Source organism: Gopherus flavomarginatus, chromosome 13 (genome assembly GCF_025201925.1).
Source record: "Gopherus flavomarginatus isolate rGopFla2 chromosome 13, rGopFla2.mat.asm, whole genome shotgun sequence".
Lineage (NCBI taxonomy): Eukaryota > Metazoa > Chordata > Testudines > Testudinidae > Gopherus > Gopherus flavomarginatus.
The window spans coordinates 4,571,996-4,582,632 of NC_066629.1; positions in this window are offsets into that span (position 1 = coordinate 4,571,996).

A 10,637-nucleotide genomic window follows, 5' to 3' on the forward strand; every position below is an offset into this window, starting at 1 on the left:
ACGAGAGGTGTGACCAGAAGCACATGGCTAGCAGCTCAAAGCAGGGCCCTGTGTGATGGGCCAACACCAGGTTTAGGTCCCACTGTGCCACAGGGGGCCCAACATATGGGAAGAGATGATCCAACCCCCTAAGGAATCGGCCAGTCATAGCATGGGAGAATACTGCATGGCACTGCACCAGCTGGAGGAAGGCTGATATGGCCACCAGGTGCACCTTGACTGACGAGGGCACCAGGCCCTGAGATCTAAGGTGGATTAGATAGTCCAGAAAAAATTGGATCAGGGTGGCCACCGGCAAAATGCCTCGCTCGTCTTCCCATCTGGAAAACTGAGACCACTTTGCAAAGTAGGCTCAGCATGTGGAGGGCCACCTGCTTTCTAGGAGGACGCGCCGAACCCCTTCTGGGGACGTCCTTTCCTCCCTACCTAACCATTCAGCAGGCATGCGGTGAGGTGGAGTGCCGCTAGGTTGGAGTGGAGGAGGCGGCCCTGGTCCAGGGAGAGCAGGTCCAGGCGGGACGGCAACAACCACAGCGGGGCAACCACCAGGCCTGTGAGGGTCCCGTAGCAACGCTGCCTGGACCATGCTGGGGCAACCAGAAGGACCTGGGCCTTGTCCGTCTTTATCTTTTCCAGGACCTTGCCAATCAGCGGGAATGAGGGAAAGGCACAGAGAAACTGGCCTGTCCAGGACAGGAGGAAGGCATCAGAGATAGCACCCCATCCCAGGGCCCCCCGGAGCAAAACCGGGGATAGCGATGGTTCTGACGGGTCGCAAACAGGTCCATCTGGGGAGTTCCCCACACTTGGAAAAGTCTGTGCACCATCTCTGGGTGGAGAGACCACTCATGCTGAGGGAAGAAGTCCCTGCTCAAGCGATCGGCCTGCACATTCTGGGCGCCCGGCAGATGGAAGGCCTGCAGGCAGATGTCATGGACTCTACAAAAGTCCTACAGCCTGAGGGCTTTATGGCAGAGGATCGTGTCCTGCCTTGCCTGTTGATGTAGAACATTGAGGCCACGTTTTCTGTGAGGACCCTGAACACCCGGCCCTCCAGGTGCGAGCGGAAGGTCATGCACGCCAGCCGCACCACCTTGAGCTCCTTGACGTTTATGTGGAGGATCAGATCCTGAGCCAACCACAGACCTTGGGTCTGACCATTCCCGACATGCATCCCTCATCCCACATCCAATGCATTGGACACCAGCTCCAGCAACGGGGCCCTGCCCCTGAATGGGACCCCTTGGAGCATGTTTCTCGGAGAGCACCACCACCGTAGGGAGGTAATCACTGGCTCGGGTACCATGAGGACTTTGTCGATCCTGTCACTGGCCTGAGAGAACTCCAAGGCCAACCAGAGCTGGAGGGGCCTCATCCTGAGTCTGGCATGATGGACCACATATCTGCATGCTGACATATGACCCAAGAACTGAGGCATGCTCTGGCTGTTGTTACCGGAAACCTTATGACTGTGTCGATGAACCCCTTCAGGGTCTCAAACCTCTCTGGTGGGAGGGAAGCTCTGGCCGACGAGGCATCCAGGAGCACCTCAATAAACTCCATGCGTTGAACTGGGACCAACATGGACTTGGTGTTGTTTACCAACAGGCCCAAAGTGGTGCACGTGGACAGAGGAAGCACCACGTGATCCCACACCTGTGACCAGGAGCTGCCCTTGACCAACCAGTTCTCCAGATAGGGCAAGATCTGGAACCCCCGGCACCTGAGATATGCTGCCACCACCAATATGCACTTTTAAATACTCTGGGGGCAGTGGGTATGTAGGGATTTTAAAGACATGGTTTATATGAAAAATGATTGATTGTTAGAAATGATTTTTTGTTAATTGATATTTTGTAACTTAAGGTTTATATTAGAAGTAAATGTGATTCCCGAGATTTAGCCTCTAACCTGCAAGCCACCAGCTGTGCCTGTGTGAAGCCTGCTCAAAGAAATACTTTGTATAAAACCTGTTAAGGGTTAATTTACTCTAAGTGTCTGCTCACTTTGTAGTCACTTTGTAATCGCTACTTTACTTTGTAACGGCCGCTGTAAGCTTTTATGGCCGCTGTAAGCTGTTGATTGGTTAATTGACTCAGCTCGTGAGCCGTCAATTGACTCTGTGCCTGAGGCAAAGCTGTGTAATTGCTACTTAGTAATCTTGATTGGTTAATTGTCTCGTTGACTCAGCGCGCAAGCCGTCAATTGACTCTGTGTCTGAGGCCAAGCGGTGTAATTGCTACTTGGCAAATCACCGCAGTAAACCAAAACAGCAACTGTTCTAGTGCATAGATACAAACCCCTACCCTTTGTAACTTTTATTCTCACTTTATTTTTTATTTTTGAATGATTAAAGACAGGGAGTCTCACATAAATTGGTAACACCCCAAAAGGTAAAGAGACAGTGAAATAGATGAAATTAAGATAGAGAATGTATGTGAATGAGTGCCTAGTTTAAATAATAAATGAATGGTTAGGGAGTTACCAGCCTGAGGAATTCAGTGTCAGCCAAAGAAGGTGTCAAGTGGAATCAACCAGATGACCCCCAGAGGGCGAACTGGAATCCACCCCAGCATCTCAAAGAAAGGAAAAACAAACATCGGACAGCATGGAGCCAGCCACCTGCTGATTGATTTAACAACAGCAGAATGAAGCAACTCTCATGAACTAACATAGGGAAAAATCCCTATAAAACTGGACTCTGAAGGATAAGGACTTTGAGTCTCTGGTTCTGCTACCACCCTTCAGGAGCATCAGGTGCGCACCTGACCCGGACTCGGCTCCACTCTTGTGTACAGGATACCTGGCCAGTATTCTGTCCAAGCAACTTTTAAGCTGGTAGCTATAACATCTACACGGAACTTGTATGGATGATTGTGTGAATGAGCATATATATATAAAAAAATGTATAAGAAATAAAAAGTCATAAGAATAAGTAGCCAAACAACATTGTTTACTGTTATCTTTTGTTTTATTATGGTATTCATAATAAATGTGGCATCTTTGCCTTGTCCCCTTTAATAAGATCCTGCTAGTTTTTATTGGTATAACAGGCAGGCAAAATGGGAGGACTGTAAATTGGTAGTGCTCTTGTCCAACCATGAAACGGAGCACGCGTCTGTGTCCCTTGAATATGTGGATGTGGAAGTTCACGTCCTGCAGATCGAGGGCGGCATACTAGCCCCAGAATCCAGGTAAAGGATGATGGAGGCCAGTGAGACCCTGCGGAACTTGAGCTTCACTATGTATTGGTTGAGGCCTTGCAGGTTCAAGATCGGCCTGAGCCACACTCTGGCCTTCGGGATAAGGAAATAGTAGGAGTAGTACCCCTTGCCTTTGAACTCCCCCGATACCGCTTCCACTGCTCCTAGGCCCAGGAGCTGGATGTGGCAAACTGGGAATGTTCTTAATGTTCCCTCTGAATACTGTGGGGGGGGGCTCAGTTCCTGGCTGACCTTCTATCGCCTAGCAACTAATGGCCAAGTCCTTCCCCTCCCCTCCTTGCAAGAGGATGCTAAAGGTATTGGAGACAAAGAAATCAGGTGACCTCCTGGCCCGGGAAAGGAACTGAGCAGAGGAGAAGGTGCTGGATGAGGTTTGGGAGTCTGGAGCTGGCTGGGGATGAGGAGTGAAGTGCAGATGTGGGGGTCTGGCTCACTGTCCCCCAGAATGGACCCGGCTGAGGTGTCCTGTTCACTGTACCTACAACTGTTTTAGGGCATGTTCCTGTCATCAAATAAACCTCTGTTTTACTGGCTGGCTGAGAGTCACGTCTGACTGCAAAGTGGGGGTGCAGGACCCTGTGGCTTCCCCAGGACTCCACTGGGGTGGGCTCGCTGTGGGAAGCGCACGGAGGGGCAGAGGATGCTGAATGCTCCAAGGAGAGCCCCAGGAGATGAAGACATGTGAGCTTCTTACCCTGAACAAGTCTGCTCCAAAGGAGAGGATGCACCCTAAAGTCCTGACTGGCTTGGTGGGGAGCAGTTCCAGAGCATCGCCTGGGGACTCTGTGACACTTCCCCCCCTCCTCCTCAAGCAGAGCCTTGTGCGAGGGGTCCCCCAGGCGGGATGGGGGTGGTTGGGCAGGGAGGAAGTAAACTGGAGGGTGTAGCCCCCAAAGATGGTCAGCCACGACCACTCCGGGAGGAAAGCACAAAACTGGTTGGAGAAGGGAAGCTTTATTGATGGTGGATCCCTGATGAGAACTGGCGGGGCGCCCCCAGCAGTTCCATCAAAACCGCCTTTTCCCCCACCTCCTTGCCCTTGGAGGACCCAGGCTGGGAGGCAGGCCGAGACTGCCTCTGTGGGCACCTTTTATAGTCCCGCAACTTCTTATAAGCGGTTTTGTATTTTGGGTGGGTGGCCTGAACAGGAGTCTGCTGCGGCTTGAACTTCTTAGGTTTAGCCGGAGCCGGAACATAGAGACTCAGAGTCTGGAGAGTCGTGGAGGAGTCTTTCAGAGCATGTAGCTTTGTATCTGTTTGTTCCACAAACAGAGTTTTGCCTTCAAATGCGAGATTCTGCATGGCAGCCTGTGCCTTGCTGGACACTGCGTCTAAAACTGCCTGCAGGGTTGCCCTGGCAGCCGCTGTACCCTCTTCCACCAGCGCTTTGAACTCCTTCCTGTCTGTCAATAACCTGGTCCCAGATTTGGACCTTAGTGTCGAAAATATGGAGTTTAGCATGGAAACCTCCAAGCTTAGTTACCAGCTTGGACCTGGTACTGCTGCCACCACCCAAAAAATTGGAGTGTTTTGGGGCACTCTGTTCCCCCCGTAAACCTTCCCTGGGGACCCCAAGACCCAAACCCTTGAGTCTCACAACAAAGGGAAATAAATCTTTTCCCTTCCCAACCCTACAGGTGCTCCTGGAGAGATACACAAAAGCAACCTCCGTGAATCTAAGCAGAGGGAGTCCATCCTCTCTAATTCCAGTCCTGGAAACAAAAGCACTTCCCTCTTCACCCAGAGGGAATGCAAAGTCAGGCTAGTAAATCTAACACACACAGATCTCCCCCTGCCTTCTTCCTCCCACCAATTCCCTGGTGAGCTGCAGACTCAATTCCCTGGAGTTCCTCACTAAAGAAAAACTCCAACAGGTCTTAAAAGAAAGCTTTATATAAAAAAGAAAGAAAAATACATACAAATGATCTCTCTGTATTAAGGTGACAAATACAGGGTCAATTGCTTAAAAGAAATATGAATAAACAGCCTTATTCAAAAAGAATACAATTCAAAGCACTCCAGCAACTATAGACATGTAAATACAAAAGAACATATAAATCCCTATCTGATCTTTGGTATCTACAACTGGGAAACAGAAGATTAGAACTCTCGAACAGTCACTGGGAGTCAAACGGTGTCAGGAACATTCTCTCGACCGAGACCGGTACTGAGCCGTGAGCAAATGCAGAGATCCCAGCGGCAATTTGCCTCTAGAGCACATGGCCAACATCAGCGGTGCTCCTGGTACCAGCATGGACATAACATCCTGGTCTTTCTGTGGGGCCTCCGACATGGAGGACATCCGGGGAGGTCTGCTCTGAATGGGCTGGGCTACTCTGCTCGACTTGAGTCGGAGGCCTAGAGGATCGAGGACTGCCCAAGGACTAGCCTCTGTCCCGGGTTTACTGCGATGCTGGGGTGAAGACGGCCTCTTCCTAGCCTTCTTGGCGTGTCCTGTGGATGGGGAGCGGTGCCAACTAGTCAATAGCGTCGAAGGGTCGCCATGCACCAACATCGCGGTGCCCGGCGGCGACTCGGAGCGGCGCGCCAGAGCCAGGGTCAGCACCGACTCCATCAGGATAGCCCGGAGCCTAATGTCCCTTTTCTCTCTTGGTCCGAGGCTTAAACGACTTGCAAATCTTGCAGCGATCGCTGAGATGGCTTTCCTCCAAACAGTGCAGACAGTCCATGTACAGATCACTCAGTGGCACAGATCGCCTACAGGTTTCACATGACTTGAAACCCAGGGCACGGGGCATGCTCCGTCCCGGGCGCTCTAGCTAAAGTAAACTAACTAACTACAGGTACATACACTGAACGAACAAGCATTTCTGGGGATGAGCTGCAGCAAAGCTGGAGCAGGGCAGTTCCGAAGCATCTTCACCGACTGCAAGAAGGAACCGAGGGTGGGGGGAGCTTGCAGCGCCCCTTATACCGCGCCATGGAAGCGCCACTCCAGGGGTTGCTCGGGTGCTCCCTTATGCGTACTGCTAGGGGAAAAACTTCCAGCACCGGTGCATGTGGCGAGCACGCACACCTATTGAGGAATACACCTGAGCAATCACTCAAAGAAGAACCAGGAACATATACACAAAATTATGTATTAAAAGAGTGACTAGACTTCAAGTTGGGGTGTCTAAGTTTCAAGTAATAAGATTGAACTGTTGATTTTCAAAGCTGGTAGAGGACTTGGACACCCAAAATGATTAAGAGCTGGCAAACCACAGCCATGCCTCTTTAGGATGCCACCTTACTGTTCTGAGGTACTAAAGATTTGAGATCTAAATATTAACGTGAGTTCTTGCACCAAAGCAGCTACTTCCACAGCGTCAGTCCAAAGACTGGACAAGTTGAGCAGAGAAGGAACTGGCAGTAGCAACTCTCTTTAGAGCTAGAGTTGATCAAATCTAAATCTCTGCTCATCTTCATTAAAAGAGCCATAAAAGGTGCCACAACACTTATCTATCTTCCTTTTTCAAGCAGAATAATCCTATAATCTAAGCAAGATCTTGCAGAGGTACTGAAGTGATGTACTAGCTTATCCTGCTAGGAGTCTGAGTAATTATATTCTTCAAGGGTTTTCCATACTTCAACAAAACAGATACAAATCCAAAAAAATTAACTCACTTCTGTGGTTTAGAATTTAAAGTTAAGCATTCCTAATCGGAGTAGGGGATTTAAAGACAACCACTGCCCCATTATTTTAAAATCTCAGCTTTAAAAACCTCCAAATCAAGTCTTGACCATTATAAACTGGTAAGGCTTAGTTAGAGCCTCCTACCCACCAAAGGCCCTAGAAGTTTTGAAATAATTCTGGAGAATCAAAATGTATCTAGTGTAACTGTAAACAACTCTGAACTTTGTTTGTACATACTGAATTAATCCTAGGACATGTTCTCTAATTCCCGCTTACACCATGCCTATCCTTCTAGAATTTGACAAACTTTTCGAAGTGCACTTTCCATTCTTTGTACTATATGGCACTGAGGTGGTGGGGGAAAAGAGGGAAAGAAGGATAACATTGCAAAAATTCACTCAATTGAAAATAAGAAGTTAAGCTCCTTTGTCCAAATAGGGATCGGTAGCATAGCATGTCCTATCGGTGGGAAGTCTACTTTCAGCAATTACTAACCTTCAATTAGCAGCAGCTAAATACAGAGCAAAAGAAATTAAGTTATTTCAAAAACCCCTAATGGTGGAAAGCACATTTCCCTGAAGATGGTGAAGAGGAAATTATTTTCCAGAGAATTTTACACAGGGCACCTTCATGACAATTCTCCCAAGGGGACAGACCCTACGTAGTATTCATTGCAGTTGCGGTGTCGGGCTGCGTCAGCCCGTCAATAACCAATGCACGCTCAAAGCTTTAGAAAAATGGACCAACAGAGAAGGTATAAAATTATTTCAAAATTGGTGGCACCACCCAGCCAGGGAACAGGTATACACAGTGTCAATAAGGTTGAAAATGAACTTAATTAAAAAGGAGAAATTTAATTAATTAAAACAACCTGTCTTTTTCTTGCCTTTATGGAAACAATACATATCTCATAACATCAAGGCCATGTTAAATCCAAACCCCAACACAATTATGGAAAGTCACCTTCCCAATGACACACATTTGGAGCTGTAAAAGAATGGACTCCTCTCTAGCTGCTCCCCCCCTCGACCCCTCACAACATTTGCTCCGGATCCCTTGGTGGCCTGCCTCTTCTCACTACTTGGCTCTCTCACCAGGTCATATTTTTTCCCACCTCTCCTGTGTGGACAGAATGTCATTACATCTGATCCTTGACCGCAACTCTTCACCCCATGATGCTTACAGCCTTCACGTAGACATTAAGTTGCCCATATTCTTTTAAATCAGGAAGCTCAACACCATCTTCCAAGGGGCTAGTGGGGGAACAGAAGCCCTCACTTTGATTGTAATGGCTTCCAAGGTCTGCTCTGTCAGACACCTTGCCACTGCCTCCCCGGACTACTACTTATTATAGCCTTCCCTCAAGCCTTTTTCGCTATCCCTTTCTGGGCTCTTTCTAATGAGTAGCATCACCCAGGGTTTCTCCCCAGAGGTCCAGTTCCTGTCCTTGTGTTAGGATCAGCTACAGGAGCTTGCTCCAATCCTGTCTGTCAGGTAGCATCCCCTGGTCTTCTGCCTTACCCTACAGGAGCTTTCTTATTCTTGCCGGTCTTACCCTTCTCATTACCAAGAAAGACTGCAGAGTTCTTCCTTTCTCCCTGCAACCTCTTTCTGCCTCAGGCTGCCTCTCTTTATAGCACTCCCTAGCTCCTCCCCAGCTGGGCTTCATTTCTCATTAGTCCTTGCTTACCCTCCAGGTTCAACCATGTGGGTTAACTGGTCTCTCCAGCCCACATTAAGCCTTTCTGCAACTCCCCAGCACAGGGACCTAAGTGTAAGAGAGCACCTGTGTCACACGCAAACAGTCTTCAATGAGTATGACAAGGAAAAGAATCAGTTTGTGCAGCAACACCTCATTGGACTATGATCTGAAAAGCAACAGAAGTAGGGTTGCACTGCACTGGCTTTTTGGCAGGAGAACAAGTTTCTGCTTGATGTTATCCTCATTTCACTACTGACTCAAAGCAGGGATTTTGGGGAATATGTTCAGTCCAACTGTCTCCTATGTCCCATAAAAAAATCTATGTGGATTTCTTAACACAAGCCTCATAATCTACTTTGCAGGGACATTAAGGAGGGTTTTTGGTAAGAAAAGAAGACCCTTTCCATAGATTAGATGCGTTTTTGTTTATTTAGTACAAGTCAAACACAACTTCTACCAGGTAATTTCCATGAAACAAGACTCTCTCACAAATACAATCGTATACAGCAGAACAGACCATCACTGAGCACTATCCCACCGTCTAACTCTTCAAGACTATACAAAATTAAACAGAAAAAGAGCAACTATTACAAAGAAGTAGCTACTACTGGAGAACACACCTGGCTGATATGTTTTATTCAGGACTGAGAAAAGTGGCCTACTTCAACAGTAATTACTTTCCTCAAATGGACTAGAACCCAACCTTTCTCCTGCTTAAGTGATGAAGTAGGTTACCATTACAAGCAAACTGGTATAATATGTAAGATGCATCATTCTCTTGTGCAAGACTAACTCCTCCATACATTGTACTTATTGATGAAGGTAAGTGATAGTGTATATATACACCAGCATGAAAGCAATTACATTGTTATAGATTATGGACAGTTGACTATGAAGTTTATGTTCTTTGCTATACAATAGTTTAACTTTCCAATATAATCTACTGAAACAATACTCAAGTTTTAAACAGATTTTTACTGTTACTATAAAGCAACAGAGAAACATGTAAATGAAACACACAAAACAGCTTAGCAGCCATTACAACATCCATTAACAGAGAAAACAAGAAAACTTTAGTGCAGGAAGTGAGTTGACGTCACTTTGCCTTACATACTTGGAGGTCCATAACGGGATACAGGACTCGGTGAGGTAACGTAGCTGACTTGATTCATCCTAGGATTGACAGTATTATGGAACTGTGAAGGATTACCATAGGAGGGATTTGCGGGATGCCAAGTGCTAACATAACAGGCAGATACCAAAGAGACGAGATAGTCAAACCCAGGTGGAGGTGGCTGGCCATAGGGATCTGTCACTACTGGATAACATACTGTTCTGTGGGATTGAGGTGTAGGCTCTACATTTTGGAAAGTAACTGAAAAAGACAGGTGACATATTTTAACATTCTGGCCATTTTTATGCAGTCCTTCATTTTCATTACAATTGAAACAATTGTATGACACTGACAACACAGAACATATCTAGATAAACAATAATTTATGCCCATATGATGAGTACACTGACAAGAAGACCATCTCAGCTCTTGAGTAAGTCTGGAAGGCAACCTGCTCACTCACAGAGGTGTTCCAGGTCTGGTTAAGTATTCATTACCTATTGATTGTATTTCTTTTTGTTGAGGCTCAGAGGAAGGGCAGATCCCCTTTTGAACTTTTCTGGGGAGCTGCAGGACAGGAGGGGATTTAAAAAACAAAGCAAAAGAACACCTCTCTTTGTAACCTATGACTAGATACTATGGTGATGGATATGGGGTAAAGAAACTTAATAGAATAGGTTATAATTGCAGCAGAACTGCAAGCCTGTGTCATTGATCAATTAATACTTGTGACAAAGATATGCCAGTTTCTTCCATGTTTACTCCATTAGCCCAATATCAGAGACTTCTGAATGAGTCCGAACATCTGCACTTTGACATCTTTTACTCATTTAACACAGCCCCTCCCTCCCACCCTTAACTAGAAGCCTCTTACAAAACTGTTGAGTTGAGCTAACTGTTGCTGTAACTTTATACACAGTGGAAGAGAGCCAGAGATCATGGCTGTTTAGACAGCCAAAA